The sequence below is a fragment of the Erinaceus europaeus genome, chromosome 2, assembly GCF_950295315.1.
Source record: "Erinaceus europaeus chromosome 2, mEriEur2.1, whole genome shotgun sequence".
NCBI classification, from domain to species: domain Eukaryota; kingdom Metazoa; phylum Chordata; class Mammalia; order Eulipotyphla; family Erinaceidae; genus Erinaceus; species Erinaceus europaeus.
The window spans coordinates 58,991,563-59,010,646 of NC_080163.1; the positions used below are offsets into that span (position 1 = coordinate 58,991,563).

General features: G+C 40.1%; 1 pseudogene; it reads right to left on the reverse strand.

The window, feature by feature from the left end:
• Positions 1-10,321: 10,321 nt before the first annotated feature.
• Positions 10,322-17,846, reverse strand: LOC103113212 (arylamine N-acetyltransferase 1-like; annotated as a pseudogene).
• Between the last annotated feature and the right edge of the window lie 1,238 nt (positions 17,847-19,084).

Below are 19,084 nucleotides of genomic sequence, written 5' to 3' on the forward strand. Positions count from 1 at the left end.
CCTTGAGTGGCAGAATATGTTGATCCAGCCTCACTTCAGACAGTGGAACAGTTTCTACCACTATTGTTCTACATTGAGGGCAAGGTCCTGCAAAGGCTAACAAGAGGGTTTATGATGTTGTTCCTGATAGAGATGACCTGTGATGATGTAGAGTGATGATGTAGAGAGATGACCAGTGATCTTGTAGAGATGACCAGTGATGATGTAGAGAGATGACTAGTGATGATGTAGAGAGAGCTCTGTTAGAGGTCTAGGTAGATCATACCTACATGGGAGAATCTTCTTTTGAAGAGGGAGTTCTTCAAGGTCAGTTAGGAACTCTCTGTGACTTAGTCTTCTTCAGCAAACCAAATAACAAAGTAAGTATGTTGATATGTTTTCATAGGTGTAGCTATATGGCTTGAGAACAAGTAACAGCTAGTTCTCAAGAGCCACTGAAACCCAATCATGTTGGAATCCCACATTCTGGACTGTGTGCACTAGGATCTGGGAATATGGCTATCAGTCTGCTCTCAGAAAAACATAGTTTATTTCTGTAATACAGGGAAGTATAGTATGTGTGTTTTTTAAAAAAATTTATTAGTGATTTAATAATGATTAACAAGATTGCAAGATAGTAGGGGTACAATTTCATACAGTTTTCAATATTAGAGTTCCATGTCCCATCCCCTCCACTGGAAGGTTCCCTATTTTTTATCCCTCTCTGGAAGTATGGACCAAAATTCTTTATGGGATGCAGAAGGTGGAAGGTCTGGCTTCTGTAATTGCTTCTCTGCTGAACATGGGTTTTGACAGGTTGATCTATATTCCCAGCCTGTTTCTATCTTTCCCTAGTCAGGTAGGGCTGTGGAGAGGTGAGGTTCCAGGACACATTCGTTAGGTCATATGTCCAGGGAGGTCAGGACAACATCATGGTAGCATTTACAACTTGTTGGATGAAAGGCAGTATGATATAAAGCAAAATTTTCAATAAACAGGCACCCAAAGGTGGGAATAGTACAAATTAAACTAGGGGTCATTGTCGTTAAAGTTTGGAGGCTCCAGCAGGCCGGGCTAACTTCGCAGCAGTAGACAGAGACAGAGACTCGAAGACACATGGCTGGGCCGAGAAGCTGCAGTTTAATCTTTATTCACAAACGGGCAAATCACCACACCATGTGCTTCCCCATCATTCTCCCTCTGTGGCTGCTGCTGGGACTCTGGACCTCCTTAGCATAGGGGGCGGGGAGAAAGAGGGGCGCAAAACTAGCAAGGGCCAAACCAATTCTCTCAGAGGTCGGGGGGAAGGGGAGAAAACCAATATGAAACATACCAATAATTCCCCCTTCTGTTTTTAACTAAATGACCACAGTATCGGGGTGTGGGGTGAAAAGAAACCTATATTGTACAGGCATTTTCAAAAAAGAAACTGGCACAAACATGGAGAAACATGTAAGCGAGTAACAAGAACCAGTGTGCTGCCAAGGGAAGGCCTGAGGGGGACATTTTTTGCCTCTGTGGGAAAAACTTTATCAGCTTAAAAAAAAACATTTCCTGCCTCTGGGGGGCGTACTTGCTTCAACAGGCATTTTCTAGCATGGGGGGAGGGTGAGGCCTAGAGTCCCAAGGCATGGCTGCAGTCAGTCTTTGAGAAACCCAGCAGCATAAGGGGAAGCTGCTAGTTTTGTGCAAAGTGTCTGAGGTGTACCAGTGAGTCCGATATAAGTGTCCAAAGCAGATGTCCACCGAAGAATGCCAGGGGGTGAATTGTTGTACGTCTGTCTCGATGGGGAATGTCAGCCATCGGAATTCCACTTTTCTGTAGAGAGCTTGACAGCTGCAATTTACTTACTATGAAACAAAACTTGTAGCAGGTTAGAAGTTTACCACAATTGATAACTCTATAACAATTGGAAGTCCCTTCCAGCATGATTCCAAGGCTATTTATTTAAAATTCAAACAATAAAATGTGGAAAGGCAAACATGAACCATAGAAAGAAAAAAGCCTCTGGCATGAGAATTATTAGCATAACCATAGTGCAATCTAATGTTTCTAATTGAGAAGGAATTTGAGAGTTTTACATATCAACAACGTCTTTTTAACCTTTTGTTACACCCATTCAAGATGGAGACGCACCCTAGGTGTGCACAGGTTTTTTTTAGACCAACTTAGTTAAAATATATTGATTTTTAACTAAGTTTTACCTCAGACTTTAAATGTAAGTTAATTTTATCTTTATGAGAATTGCGTTGAAAACCTTTTTCATTTAACTTTGTCTGGTAAGAATATAGCCTTAAAGTTACATTCTTAACCTTAAAGTTAATGTTACCAAACTTTAAACACACACGTAAACATGGTCTTTAATACACAAGGAGAGAAACTTTTGTTACGAAGACATGTCATTTCAAACACGAATTCAGATCTGTACTGTCTTAGCCGTTCAGGGACTGCGTTGTCCAGCGGTGGCCTCTTGGGCAACTTCACTTCTAGGAATTGCAGGTTGTGATCTCTGGACAAATCTCTGCGTATTCTAGCTTGTCTGCCTTCAGACCCAAGCTGGATCTCGGAGGCTCCAGCAGGCTGGGTAGCTTCACATCGGTAGACAGAGACAGAGACTCGGGGACACACGGCTGAGCTGAGAAGCTGCAGTTTAATCTTTATTCAAGAGTGGGCAAATCACCACACCATGTGCTTCCCCAACATTCTCCCTCTGCGGCTGCTGCTGGGACTCTGGACCTCCTTAGCATAGGGGGCGGGGAGAAAGAGGGGCGCAAAACTAGCAAGGGCCAAACCAATTCTCTCAGAGGTCGGGGGGAAGGGGAGCAAATCAATATGAAACATACCAACAGGTCATCTTGTGGGTAGAAGATGTGAAATCTTTTTTAGATATGTTCCATGTGGCCTATGACTAGTAATTTTTGTCTGAGCCTGATTGTTATCCTGCTGGTTGACTAAAAGTATTTTCTGGGAAGATGGTGTCAGAGCTGAGAATAGGACTAAAAAGCTGTATTAGGGCAGAGAATAGCTCCTAAAATATGAGGAGCATTAACTCTACTAACTGTTAACTTCATGATCTGATTTAGGGCCCATATCTATTTATATTTAGGACAAGAGTCTATGTGACCTGAGTCTCTGTCAGTCTAGGCTCACACTCCATGGTCACAGCTAGGAACATTCTAGTCTGCGCTAATTTCAGGACCAGTCTTCCTCAAGTGGCAGAGTTGTTGACATAGTCTTCTCATAGAGAGTGGGGGCATAGAGAGTAGAGAGTTGCTGCTCTACATTAAGGGTAAGGTCCTGGAGAGGCCCAGAAGAGGGCTTATGATGACATACCTGATGGAAGTGACCAGTGATAGGAAGAGAGGGATCTATTAGTGGTCTAGACCCATCATACCAATTTGGGAATCCAAGGATTTCCTAATTAGGGCCCCAGATGATGAGGTGACTTGGACATGACCAAATAGGCCATTGTTAAACTGTGACTGTCTCTTGCTCTTATCCAATTTTCGTAGTCTTGATCTGTTGAAGTTAGACTTAAATTGATTGAAGGAAGTAAATATATATATATTTTTTGGAAGTAAATCTTAACAATGGGATTTTTTTAAAGTAAACCAAGCCCCCAAAATAACTTGGTTATAATAATAATAATTATCTATTGCCATTTTTTTTGCCTCCAGGGTTATTGCTGGGGCTTGGTGCCTGCACTATGAATCCACTGCTCTCAGAGGTTATATTTTCCCTTTTTGCTGCCCTTATTGTTTATTGTTGTTGTTATTATTATTGTTGTTAATGATGTTATTGTTGCTGTATTGGACAAAGAGAAATGGAGAGAGGAGGGGAGAAAAAGAGGAAAGACACCTGTAGACCTGTTTCACCGACTGTGAAGTGAACCCCTGCAGGTGGTGAGTCGGGGGCTCAAACCAGGATCCTTACATCTGTCCTTGTGCTTTCCAGCCATGTGTGCTTAACCCAATGAGCTACCGCCTGCCCCCCATCTATTGCCATCTTAAACTCTAACACAGCAAAGAACCTTCCTCAGTGTTTAACATCCGAATTCCTCCCAGTCTCAAACTTCTGGTACTTTGCTTATATTTCTTCATGCTTCTCTTCTTGATCTCCTCCCCTGTGATACTGTCTCTACTGACCCCAAATAAACCAATATAACCAGTGCCTTCACACCATGATTTACTTCAGACTGTATCCAGGTATGCTGAGCCTGAGATGTCACCCCTCCAGCTCCAATAATCTGGTAAGACCTTTCCTTTCTGGGACTCCCTAGATCCATTTCAAATGGCACATTCTCTGACAAATTTACAGATTATAGAAATGGACAAGGTGCATGTGCACACGTATGCCTGTTCAAGGCGCAATTATGCCGGACTAGCTTCGTGGATGGGAGACAGACAACCAGGGACTCATGGCTGAGCTGTATGCAGTATCTCTTTATTCATGTGGAACGCAGCACAATCTAAGCCAAGCTAAGCTAAACTAAACTAACTATAATCACAATCCTGTCCTTATATATATATATGTACTTGCCAAGTAGGGTGTAAACAGGATGTGATGTAGAGAGGGTGGAGCGAAAAGAGATTGGTGAAAATCAGGGTGTGACAAGGAGAGGAGGAGGAGCAAAAAGACATTGTGAACCAGTGGGGATTAAACCAATGCCCCGCAGGCAGGGCAGTGCTTCCTTAACAGTGGTTATGTAAATAGAATACAGTGTTAAGCAGGGGGCATTAAACCAATGAAACAGAAGGGGTCTTAGAAGCATACCAACACACGTCTTCACAAGTCAGGGGAAAATATGTACCTCAAAGTAAATGGACATAGTAATCCACTGTAGGTAGATTTAGACTCAATAAATTCAGCAAGCAAGTAGAAAGACCTAAAGAAGACACCATAAAGTCCCTAATCAGATATTTACTACTTAAGCCTAGAAACTCTCCCCTCATAACCCCCACTTTACTTCCACAATGTGTTCATTTTTATATTAACCCTTATATATTTTATATTTATTTTCCCTTTTGTTGCCCTAGTTATTTTATTATTGTAGTTATTGATGTTGTCATTGTTGGACAGGACAGAGAGAAATGGAGATAGGAGGGGAAGACAGAGGAGGAGAGAAAAACATACACCTGCAGATTGGCTTCACCACCTGTGAAATGACTCCTTTACAAGTGGGGAGCTGGAGGCTCGAACCAGTATCCTCATGCCAGTCCTTGCGCTTTACACCACATGCACTTGCCCCACCACCATGTGTTCTTATGACACTGAAGTTTAGCATTGTCAGAGGTTGAACTTAAATCTTATATGTTTTCCAGTGTAACACCTAGTACTGTAGCATCCAACTGTCTTTCAAAGAAAGTTATTTGTACTTCATGCTTTATTTGAAAACTTTAGGTTACCCATTCCCCCATTATTATTTTCTTTTTTTTTTCAAGTGGGTTTAGATTTATTGTAGTCAATAGGACTTGGTTAATACACATTAGATATGTTTGGTATAAAATAATTATTAAAATAATAATTATTATTTTATTTATAAAAAGGAAACATTGACAAAGCCATAGGATAAGAGGGGTACAACTCCACACAATTCCCACCACCAGAACTTTGTATCCCATCTCATCCCCTCCCTTGATAGCTTTCCTATTCTTTAACCTCTGGGAGTATGATCCCAAGGTCATTATGGGATGCAGAAGGTGGAAGGTCTGGCTTCTGTAATTGCTTCCTTGCTGAACATGGGCATTGACTGGTCAATCCATACTCCCAGCCTGTCTCTCTCTTTCCATAGTGGGGCGGGGTTCTGAGGAATTGGATCTCCAGGTCACACTGGTTGGATTGTCTGTCCAGGGAAGTCTGGTTGGCAGCATGCTAGCATTGGGCTGAACCCAGTGGCTGAAAAGAGAGTTAACATATAAATCCAAATAATTGTTGACTAATCATGAACCTAAAGGCTGGAGTAGTGCCAATGAAGGGGAGGGGTGTCTTTATTCTGTAGATAGCTAGTAGGCATATTTTAGTTATATTCCAAAGGGCCTGTGGCTATATTAGTTTTTTTTTCCCTGAGCCTGAAATCTGATATGCATGTGGATCCTAGTTATTGTCTGGGGAGATGATACCATGACTGGAAAAAGAACCAGAAAGCTGGATCAGGGAAAAGAGTAGCTCCCAAATATGGGACAGGTGTATAAATATTGTTGACTGTAAACCAAATCCATTTGATGTGATCTGGGGCCCATATTCAACTTAGGAGCCTATGTGACCTCTGCATGCCTGTAGATCTGAGGTCACATTCTGTGGTCATGAGTAGGAACATTCCAAGCTGCCACAATATCGACCCATCTTCCTCAGGTGTAGCATAGAGTATGTTGTCCATCCTCCTTTTGGAGGATGGAACATTCTCTACTGTTGTTGATTCATGATGAGGGCAAGGTCCTAGGGGAGCCCACAAAGGGATCTATTGTGTTTTTCCTTATGTAGATGACTGGTAACAATGGAGAGAGGGATTTATTTGAGGTCTAGGCCCATCATGTCTGTTTGGGAATCTCAGGACTCCCCAACTAGGGCCCCAGCTGATGGGGTGGCCTGATAGTGACTAAAGAGTCACGGTTAAAGTATGCCAGTCTCTTGCCCTTATTCAGCTTTTGCAGTCCTTGCTTTGATAAGGATACCTTGGGGATGAGTGAGGGAAGTATAATAGGAAATTGGTGAGGAGGGTATCTAAGTCTAAGTAGACACTATTTCATTAAGAACTTCATACTGACTCATTGCAGACTATTGTGTACTTTTGCTTTCAGGTATATATTTTGCCCTAATTTGTGGATATATGTGAACATATACTGTATCTCATGGGACCTGGTCTATATCTAGGTTTTGGAATTTTTTAAGGCAGTTAACCACCTGAAATGGAATTAGAGAATGCTATGAAAGAAAGACCTCACCCAAATAATGAGGCTGAAGGGTTGACATTCCATGCCTGATGTCTCTGGACACAGTCTGAAGTGAAGCATGCTGAGGTGGTACTCATTGCATTGATTAGGCTGAAATCAGCAGATGCAGTATCATTTGGTATGAATTTAGAGAAGCGTGAAGGAATGTGAGCCCCACTCTAGAGGTTCCAGGACTGGGGAAATATAGGCTCTACAGAGGAAGTGGGAGGTTCCTGCTGTCTTAGGGTTTAAGAAGGCAACAGATAGTTATTGCTATAATCAAATTGTTTGGCAATTAGGTTAACTTTGAAATATCTCTTTGTTAGGATTTGCTGTATCATACACAGCATCACCATAATTTATGTCCTTTGATATTATTTGTATATAGCTGTGCAACTGGTTGCTTCTGTTCTCCCTGGTGTTAGCTTTTAAGAGAGTCAACATATCAAAGACTCAGCCTATGGTCTGTGCTTTAAAAAGTTTGAAACATTCAATCAATTTTCCCCTCTCATATTAATTAAATAGTGATTTATATAACTAAAAATTAATAGGAGTATGTTGGGCTGGTTAGCTTTGCGAGCAGAAGACAGAAGGCCAGGGACTCATGGCTGAGCTGTACACAGTATCTCTTTATTCATGTGGAACGCAGCATAATCTAAGCTATCTAAAGTAAACTAAACTTAAATCACAATCCTGTCCAATATACTTGCCAAGTAGGGTGTAAACAGGATGTGATATAGAGAGGGTGGAGTGAAAATGACTGGTGCAAATCAGGGTGTACTACCAGAGGGGGTGGAGCAAAAAGACATCTTGAACCAGTGGGGATTAAACCAATGCCCTGCAGGCAGGGCAGTGCTTCATTAACAGTGGTTATGTAAATAGAATACAGTGTTAAGCAGGGGGGATTAAACCAATGAAACAGAAGGGGTTTTTAGAAGCAGAATTAGAAGCATACCAACAATTCCCCCTTTCTTTTTAACTAATGGCCATAGTATCAGGAGTGTGGGGTGAACACAAACCTGTATCGTACAGGCATTTTCAAAAGAAATGGCATAAGACATGGAGAACAAAATAGGAGAACAGCAAGAACCATTGTGATGCCAAGGGGAGAACTGAGGGGGGCGTTTCCTGACTCAAAGGGCAGTGCCTAGTAGGCAAAAGGCATTTCTTGCCTATGGGGGCATCTATTGCCTCAAAGGGCGTTTCCTGTCTCTGTGGGCATGACCTAGTAAGGAGGGGAAGTTTCCTGCCTCTGAGAGCAGGGCCTGCAGGAGAGGGGGTGTGTCCTATAGAGTGCCAAGGCATCTGGGTGCAGTCAGTCTTTGAGAAACCCAGCAGCGTAAAGGGAAGCTGCTGTAAAGTTGTATAAAGTGTCCAAGTGGTGTACCATTAAGTCCGATGCAAGTGTCAGTCGAAAGCAGGTGACCACATAAGAAATGCCAGGGGATGAAATGCTGCATGTCTGTCTTGATGGGGAATGTCAGCCACTAGAATTATGCTTTTCTGTAGAGAGTTAGCTTTGGAGTCTGTGAATCTATTTCTTCAGGTCGTGCCAGGTCACATAATTTGTTTCTGGGGGTGCATTGTAGTCATGCCATCTTGTGGGCAACATCAGAGAACAGGGGTCCAAATGGATATCTGGGGATTTCATTTGAGCAGATGCTTTTTCATGTGAAGACTTGACAGCTGTGATACACTTACTTGTCAAACAAAACTTGTAGCAGATTAGAAGTTTACTATAATTGATAACTCCATTATAATTGAAAGTCCTTTCTAGTATGATTTCAAGGGTGTTTAAACAGTTTAAACCCAATAAAATGTGGAAAGGTAAACAGAAGAACCACGGTAAGAAGCCTTAGGCATGAGAATCATTAACATAATCATCTGCCCCGCCCACAACTCATACAGTTTTCAGCATTAAATGTTTCAGATTTATGCCAAGACGTAAAAAAAGTCAAAATGCCGGACTAGCTTCGTGGGTGGAGAAAGATGACCAAAGACTCATGGCTGGGTGGTACGCTTTTCAGTCTTTATTCATGCAAAATGCAGCACAATCTAAGCCAAGCTAAGCTAAACTAAAACTAAACTATCCTGTCCTTATATATATACTAGAAACAGAATGTGATGTAGAGAGGGTGGAGCGAAAAGTGACTGGTGAAAATCAGGGTGTACTACGAGAGGGGGTGGAGCAAAAAGACATATTAAACCAATGCCCTGCAGGCAGGGCAGTGCTTGGTTAACAGTGGTTATGTAAATAGAATGCAGTGTTAAGCAGGAGGGATTAAACCAATGAAACAGAAGGGGTTTTTAGAAGCAGAATTAGAAGCATACCAACAATTTCCCCTTTCTTTTTAACTAATGGCCATAGTATCAGGAGTGTGGGGTGAACAGAAACCTATATAGTACAGGAATTTTCAAAAGAACTGGCACAAGACATGGAGGAACAAAATAGGAAAGCAGCAAGAACAAGTGTGATGCCTAGGGGAGGGCTGAGGGGGGCGTTTCCTTCCTCAAAGGGCAAGGTCTAGCAGGCGAAAGGACATTTCTTGCCTCTGTGGGTATCTCTTGCCTCTGGGGGTTTTCTGACTTTGGGGGCAGGACCTAGTAAGGAGGGGAGGTTTCCTGCCTCTGGGGACAGGGCCTGTAGGTGAGGAGTTGTGGCCTATAGAGTCCCAAGGTTCTGGCTCCAAAGTCTATGGACTGCTGCTGTCATTCTTTGAGAAACCCAGCAGCATAAAAAACTGTTGTCCAAGAGGTGTACTAGTAAGTCCGATGGAAGTGTCAGTCCAAAGTAGATGACCACGGAAGAAATACCAGGAGATGAAACTCTGCACGTCTGTCTTGATGGGGAAGGTCAGTCACTGGAATTACGCTTTTCTGTAGAGAGTGAGCTTTGGAGTCTGTGAATCTGTTTCTTCAGGTCGTGCCAGGTGACATCATTGGTTTGGGGGAGGGGCTGCTGTAGTCATGCCATCTTGTGGGCAATGTCAGAGAACAGGGGTCCAAATGGATTTCCGGGGACTTCATTTGAGCAGATGCTTTTTTATGTGAAGACTTGACAGCTGAAATTCACTTACTTGTGAAGCAAAACTTGTAGCAGATTAGAAGTTTTCTATAGGGGAGTCGGGCTGTAGTGCAGCGGGTTAAGCGCAGGTGGTGTAAAGCACAAGGATCGGCATAAGGATCCCGGTTCAAACCCTGGCTCCCCACCTGCAGGGGAGTTGCTTCACAGGCGGTGAAGCAGGTCTGCAGGTGTCTATCTTTCTCTCCTCCTCTCTGTCTTCCCCTCCTCTCTCCATTTCTCTCTGTCCTATCCAACAATGACAACAACAATAATAACTACAACAATAAAACAACAAGGGCAACAAAAGGGAATAAATAAATAAAATAAATATTTTTTAAAAAAAGAAGTTTTCTATAATTGAGAACTCCATTATAATTGGCTTAAGTACCTTTATTATTTTGGAAGTCCTTTCTAGTATGGTTTCAAAGTTGTTTAAACAGTACAAGTTCAATAGAAGAACCACAGTTAGAAGCCTCAGGCATGAGAATCATTAGCATAAGCATTGCACTATCTACCCTGCCCATAACTCATACAGTTTTCAGGATTAAACGTTTCAGATTTATACCAAGACGTAAAAAAAAAAAAAAAAAATCAAAAGAGGAAAAAAGTTTTTTGTATTGTTTCTGGATGTCTCTAGAAATCATGGAAACATTAGAAATCACTGAAAACATTAATTCCCTAATTAAAAAATTAAAAAAAATAAAAATGGTGAGAAAAAACCAATACTGAACCACAATTTTTTTCTTCTTTGCCTAAACTGAAAAATAGTGGTCACCATGTTTGAGCACAACCTTTTTCTCCAAGGAAATATTAAATTTATTTTTCAATTCTTCCTCTATGTCTTCCTCATTCAGTATCTTATACTCTACCAAATCCATATTATCTTTATAATTGAATCGTCTGTGACCTAAAGTAGAGCCAATTAAACAGAAAACCCATCTGAGGTCTGCAAGGAACAGACTGATTCCTTTAGAAACATGGATTTGGGGGATGTCTGAAAGAAGGTACTCAGAGGCTCAAAATCTTTAATTTTTTTATGTTCAAGAGTAAAGTTGTATATTTTTCGGTATTTTTTTGTTTCCAGGAGATTGGAATTAAGAAATTCTTGATTTAGAATGTACTGTTCTCTTCTGATTTGATCCAGATACCATATTCCTCCCTCTTCTGTCAAGCGGAAGATTCCAGGTAACTGGGGCTGATCCTTTCCAGAAATTAGCTCAAGAGGCTCCCACATTTGGTAAGAACTTGGAAATCCTGCATCAACAATATAGTTCCTTCCATCAACTGTCACCTTTAGCAGAAGATGAATCATGCCATTGCTGTATTTGTTGATTGAATTGAGGTAGACATTCCCTCCCAAAATTGTGGTCTCAAAACCAAGAGTGGTCAGAGCCCAGTACAGGAGTTGATTGACTTGTACACACCACCCACCTCGTTTCTTCCTCACAATTTGATCAAAAGCAGCTTCCAAAGCGAATTCCATGCTTTCCCCACAGTGGAGATTAAGGTTTTCAAAGGGAATGGCTCTGATCTGGTGCTGAAAAATGTCAGTTAATGTTTCCAAGTCCAATTTGTTCCTGAAGTTCTTGTAGCCAATTCTTTCAAAATATACTTGAATGTCCATGTTTCCCTAAGGGAAGGAAAACAAACGCAACACATACTATTAATTTTTTAAAAATTTTTTATAAAAAGGAAACACTGACAAAACCATAGGATTAGAGGGGTACAACTCCACACAATTCCCACCACCAGAGCTCCATATCCCATCCCTTCCCCTGATAGCTTTCCTATTCTTTAACCCTCTGGGAGTATGGACCCAGGGTCATTATGGGATACAGAAGGTGGAAGGTCTGGCTTCTGTAATTGCTTCCCCACTGAACATGGGTGTTGCCAGTTTGATCCATACTCCCAACCTGTCCCCCCCTTTCCTTGTACCTGAATTGGAGTAGATAAGTTGTAATTATTGTTGGGACTATGTGTAAGCCTGATAGAGCTTAGGGAGAACTACCTCATCCTTGGATGGAGGTCTGAGAAGATAACCTCTTGGTGAGTCTCTCTCTTAACTGAGGTGAGCAAAAGGGGGTAAACTCAGACTTAGTTCTTTCCTTCTTGACTCTCAGGCCCACAGAAACCCCAATATTTCCCTCCATTAACTGCAGGCCACATGGCCACAGATTCACTTATTCAAAGTCTCCTTCTGATCACAGAAGAGCATACATTATCACATACTCCATCATACACCTCAGACCCCAGACAAGAGAAATTCCAAACTATATGGCCTTTTGATATCCATCTTCTCTCTGTCTCACCCTTCTGGTTTAACCCCTATGCTTCTCTCAAATACCTTTGGATAATTAAGTTGCTTGTGTCATGGAGAATAACTGTCTTGTATCTCATCAATTCCTGTCATACCAGCCCCCTACCATAGGGGCAAGCTGACTTTTAGGAAACCTGTAATTTTTGACATATGTTTCAATAATAATTCCCTTTGTTTGGTTTTCTGTTTAACTCATGTCCACCTTGCTAATGAGTGAGTTCTGAACATGCTGAAGGGCTCCTCAGTGTCATTACTCTAGAACGAACCGGTCCATTACCTTCCCCTGGAGATCACCCCACCAGAGACCCGACAAATTATAATGCAATTTAAGTAGGTTAATTCAAACAGTGGTTATCCATATCTGTAATCATGATTCTTACAAAGGAAAATTTTACTACTATGTTAAAAACATCCTCAACTTTATTGAAATTTTTTTTCAACTTTGGTATCACATTGTTGAGGGGATATTGATTTATAATATTGTTGTCATGCAGGTACATTTCTAAATTTCTCCAAAATCAGGGTCTGGAAATAAAGGGAGGGGGGGCAGTGCATCTCACCCAACACCAAACTCATCCTGTCCCACCATAGGGTGAGTTGATATCTCATGGTTTTGGTTTATAATTCCTTGAGATTTTTGACACTGAGTATCTTTTCATCTACCTGTCAGACATTTGTCTTCCTTAACAGTCCTTTACCTATTTTTAAATGGATATTTTAGTTTTACATTGAATTGTGATTTCCTTATATATACTACTAATGCCTCAACATAATAACACTGTTAACATAAGACCTTGTAAATACTTTCTTCCATTTTGCAGGCTGCCATTTTAATTAGCTGGTAGTTGATTTTGCTGTGCAGAAGCTTCTACTTAGAGATCCACTTGCTGATTTCTGATCATATTTGGTCATATCTAAAAAAATGTTGTCAAGACTGACAAGAAGACTTCTCCCATAGTTTTCTTCATGTAGACTTAAAAGTATGTGTAAATTTATATCTAATTAATTCATTTTATTGCCACGAGATATATTGCTGTGGCTCAGTAAAGCACTATGAATTCACAACTCTGGGAGGCCATTTTCCCTCTTTTTTTTTTTGTTTGATAAGACAGCTAGAAATTGAGAGGGGTGGGTGGAGATAGAGAGAAAGATAAGACACCTGCAGACTTGATTCACTTCTTATGAAACGTCCCCCCCAGCAAGTGGGGAGCAGGGGTTCAGTTCCAGGTTCTTGCACAGAACGTATGCGCTCATGCTGATAGGTTACTGCCCTGCCCCCAACAGATTTAACTTTTTATGTAAAAGAACTTTTTGTTTTTACATTACTTATAAAACAAATATTGTGGTAGATAACTCCATGCTATTTATTTTTCTGGGAATGCCTTTCTCTTTCATACTGGAGGGGTAACTTTGTACGGTGAGTATTTTTGTCTGGTAACTCTTAGTCTTTTAGTATCTTGACTATGCTTCTCTTAACATAGACTGTCATAGGAGAGAGCTGAGGCTGACATGATTGGAACACTTCCATATGTTACATGCTTCCCCTTCCCAGTTGCCTTTAATGTTTTTTCTTTATTATATACTTTTAAAAAAAACTTATTAATTTTTTTTTTACTAGGCCACTACTAAGTTCTGGCTTATGCTAGGGATTGCATCCAGGCATGCAAATCTTCTTGCGTAACCATTATGCCATTTCCCCAGCCCTATATTTTTTCTTTACTATCTGAGAAATTTTATTATTAGTGTGTTTTGGTGGTGTACTTTTTTACATATAAATAATCAGAATTTACTTATTTATTACTTATTGACTTGGCAGAATTGTATAGCTAATTTTCCCCTAATGTTGGAATTGTGAATTCATAGTGCTTTACTGAGCCATAGCAATAAACCTGGTGGCAATAAAATGATTTAATTAAATATAAATTTACACACACTTTTAAGTCTACATGAAGAAAACTATGGGAGAAATCTTCTTGTCAGTCTTGGCAACAGTTTTTTAGATATGACCAAATGTGATTGGAATGTGATTAAATGTGAGTTCAGGGTGGAAATCAAGAAAAAAAAAAAACGAGCTTATTAAAAAAAAAAGATAGTGGATATAAAGACTTTGATAAACTAGATGAAGATTGTTCTAGAAGGCATACGATGTAGGAAATAATTAGAATAGGACAGAATAGAATTAGTGAGCTGAAAGAAAGAAGTCCAGAAATGACTCAGATGTAATGTAGAGATTAATGAGATTTAGGGGAGGAATGAAGGAGAACCTGAAGATGATTCACTTTGATTGTGTAATTGTTTTGTCATGCATACCACCTACATTAGAGGTGGAACCCATTATATTAAAAGAAGCTTTGGTGCTGCTGTGTCTTTCCTTTTTTTTTTTTAATTTGTTTTTGTCTATCTGGGGAAAAAAATAACTCAGGGCAGTGAAATCCAGTGATGATGAAATAGAAAAAGAATAGAAAATGAATAAGCTCTAAGAGAAATATCAAATTCAATTAAAAGGGGGAAACCTAAGGATAATAACTATAACAAAGAGGCAAAGGGAGAAGACAGCCTATTGACTATTACTAGATTCCTTAGATACAGGCAGTGAAAAAGTAATTAGGGTAGTTAAAATAGGCTTAAAAATCATAGAAAATGAGGTGCTTTTTTTCATCTAGAAAGTTTCAAATACTTTAAAGACAAGAGGTTATACTCATGAGCTATGAAATTACATCACTGAGGAAAATCATATGATTTTCATCTGATGTTTATTTTTGTTATCATTTATTTCCTACAATAAATATTTATAATTGTTACATGTAATTAAACAGGCACATATGTTCATCTAGTTTATCGAAGTCTTTATATCCACTATTTTTTTTAAAATAAGCTCTTATTTTTCTTGATTTCCACCCTGAACTCACTGAGTTGTCTTTTTGTGTGTGTTCATTGAATCCATTAATCACAGCTATTTTAAATTCTCTATTGAGTGTGTGTGTATGTATGTGAGTGTAAATGTGTGTTCTTATGTTTCAGAATCTATACCCTAGATTTAGATTCTTTTAAACTATTTATTTATTCCCTTTTGTTGCCCTTGTTTTTATTGTTGTCGTTATTATAGATGTTGTCGTTGTTGGACAGGACAGAGAGAAATGGAGAGAGGGGAAGACAGAGAGGGGGAGAGAGAGACACCTACAGACCTGCTTCACTGCCTGTGAAGCGACTCCCCTACAGGTGGGGAGTGGGGGTGCCAACCAGGATCCTTATGTCAGGCCTTGAGCTTTGCGCCATGTGCGTTTAAACTGCTGCGCTACCGTCTGACTCCCACCCTAGATTGTTTCTGAGGGACTCCTTGAGTGCTCCTGCCATGCTTTCCCTTCCTATCCAGGGTGGTATTTATGTCCTGCCAAGACAGCCCTGAATCAAAGAGGTCTTAGAGGCTCAACTCCCATGTTTGAGGTTGGGCAAAATTTGCACTACAATTCAGATTCAGATTGAAGCAAGCCAGTTTCCTTAACAGAATGATAATGATGTAGTTACTCATGATGTCCCCTCAAATTCAAGGCCATAAGCAGCACTGTAGCAAGGCTGGTCTCAGATGCAACCTTTTATATGATGTCTGTATTCTGGCTTTACTAAACAGAACAGTTTTATGGAATGCTAGTGAGTGGCTTCCACAATGCACACACACACAACCTCATATGCGACTTTGTCTTCCCTCCCTTCTTTTTTAATTGCCACCAGGATTATCACTGGGGCTCAATTCCTACCTGACTAAGTCATGGTTCTTCTTGGCCACTTTTCCTTTTCTTTCATTAAAATTATTATTATTATTAAAAATTTCTTTGATAGAACAGAGAGAATTTGAGAGGGGGAGAGGGAGATAGAGAAAAAGAAAGAGAGAGGGAGAGAGAAACCTATACTTGCTTCACTGTTTATGAAGCTTCCACAGGTAGGGAGTGGGAGCTTGAGCCCAGGTCCTTGCCTGTGGTAACAGTTATGCTTAACTAGGTATGACACCACCCATCACCTGTGATTTTCTCTTTCCCTATCCTCTTCCTTTTTTCTCCTTTTTTTCTTTCTTTCTTTCTTTCTTCCTTTCTTTCTTCCTTTCTTCTTCTTCTTCTTCTTCTTCTTCTTCTTCTTCTTCTTCTTCTTCTTCTTCTTCTTTTGTCTACCTTTCCTTCTTTATTTTCTCTGTCCCAGTGAATGTCATGGAATCACAGTGGATTGACACTATAACCCATCCTCCTAACCTGGCAACAGTAAGCAGTTGATTGAGTTGCTGGATAGAAAAGGAGTTGTTGGCTTAACCCTGCTCCAAGACTACTGTTTCATAGGCTTTCTATTATCAAAGAGTATCTCAGTCCAGGCTACAAAAAAAGCCTAAAGAGGCCAAGAGCAATTGAGGACACAGATCAGGCCCAGAAAACCAACCAATCTAAAGGCAAACAGATACTCACCTGAGATGGTAAAAAAAAAAAAAAAAAGACCCTGGGGAAGTAAAGGAACGTTGTCATCACACTAAAGAAGGATACAAGCGGCACAATGATATATTGAAGTAGAATCTCCTCTCCCTACCACCTAGATTTCTGGTTTCACAAAATTAGATTTAAAAGAATTGAGGTTGGTGAGATAGCTTGTTGGGGATGGTGTCTGCTCTGCTGGGTATTATGCCCAGTTTGAGCCTCACTACACTGGACATGAGAACACTCCTTAAGTTGGGCTAAGAGTGTTTTGCAGACATCTATAACTGTGGGATAAGACATTTTACTCATGTCTGAACAGTTGTGCCATAAATCATTAGCCCTCCAATAAAGTGATTTGAGAAAAAATATCCAAGAGGGAAATTCAGTGCTCCAACTACACAGTGTACACTAGTTACTTTTCTCATATTTAACTCTCACAATAACATTTTTTCTTTTCATTCTATGACAACTTAGTAATTGGCTGGTTTTTTTTTTTTTTTGATTTTTAGTAAGCTTTGTCTTTTTTTTTTTTTTTTTCCCCACCAAGGTTATTGCCGGGCTTGGTGCTGGCACTACAAATCCATTGTTCTCAGTGGCTATTTTTTCTCTTCCCCCATTTTTAGAAATTAAATAGAATAGAGAAGTTGAGAGAGGGTGGAGAGATAAAGGGAGAGAAATATAGACACCTGCAGACCAGTATACAGTTCTGTTTTACTGTTAGAAAAGTTTCATTTTTAGAGAGACAGTGATTTTTTTATTTTAGAGAGACAGTAAGGGGTGTGAGACCAGCTGCACTAGCCACTCCTAGTTTTATCATCACTGTTCAGTAATTTAGCTGAGGATTCAAAATGTGCAGCTGAGTTTTCTAAACAATCTTCAGACTTGAAGTGCAGGCACAGTTTAGTATTGAGTCTCCTGGCCTTACATATATTTGGGTTAGGATTTTGCCTCAGTTTCAAATCATAAATAAATCACTTACCCTGATTAAGTAGGATGAACAGGAGCCAGCAGTCTTGTCACTTCCAAAACCAATGCACTCACTGCTTTTGCAAACTAGTTCTCTCCCAGAGTCTAGTTAGAAACATCCAGGGATTCAGGGAAATGTACTACTGAGGTATTAGCTTGCCCTTTAGCACTTCCCTATAAGATCTACTCATTGAGCCCTGCCCATAGTCTGTAAGGGGTGTGACTTTTTGTGGTTGGCTCAGACCATGTTCTTAGGGCTTTTGATATCAGATATCCTGTGTTTAAAATATGTGATGTGAGTGTTTTGAGGAAGTCCAGGAAAAACATATTTACTTGCCTAGAGAAGGGAGAACAAGATGGATATGTTTCCCTTCAAAGAAAATTTTCCCTTTATCAGTTTATATGGGAATTCAAATGTTTCTGTTTTATTCCTTCCATCTGTATGTGAGGTTCCAGTTCCTCTCTGTCTCTCCCAGAGGGAGAAGAAAAGAATAAAAATAGAAACATTTGAGAATGGTTAAACCAACAAGAAAAAATATAGGAGAAATGAACTAGTAAAATAGTCCAGCTAAAAGCCCCCCAAAGGTTGAAGCACAAAATAATGAGGTCAACATCCAAACACTAGTTAAGGAAATAATCACAGGAGTGAGTAAATAGTTTGAAAGAATTGTCATCAGAAATGCAGAAACAACAAGTGAAACTCTGGAAGAAAACATTACTTATCTTAAGGTTATTAGAGAGCTGAAAGCTGAAAAAGCTGAGCTAAGACCACAAGTAGCTAAACAGACTAAAACAGTATCATAACAGGGTAACAAAATAGATGAAGTCCAGAAAACAGTAGAGGGGAGAGAGAATAGAATCAATGAGGCTGAAGACAGAATTAGCAAGATTGTGGAGGAATTAGAGACAACTAAAAAAGAAGTAAGGGATCTCCAAAAGAGATTAAGAGATACTGAAAACAACAACAGAGACCTATGGAATGACTTCAAAAGAAATAATATATGCATTATTGGCTTACTAGAGGAAGAAAGAGAGAGAGGAGGAGAAAGCACTCTTCAGGCCATAATAGCTGAGAACTTCTCTAGTTTAGACAACATCAAAGACATAAAGGTTCAAGAAGCCTAGAGGGTCTCAAAAAGAACTAATCCAGACTTAAAAACACCAAGACACATCATATTTAGAATGGAAAGGAATAAGGATAAACAAAGGATCCTGAAGGCTGCATGAGAAAAACAGAATCACCTACAGAGGAAAACCCATCAGATCAGCAGCAGACTTCTCCACCCAACCACTACAGGCCAGAAGAGAATGGCAAGATATCTATCGAGTACTCAATGAGAAAGGCTTTCAACCAAGAATACTGTATCCTGCTAT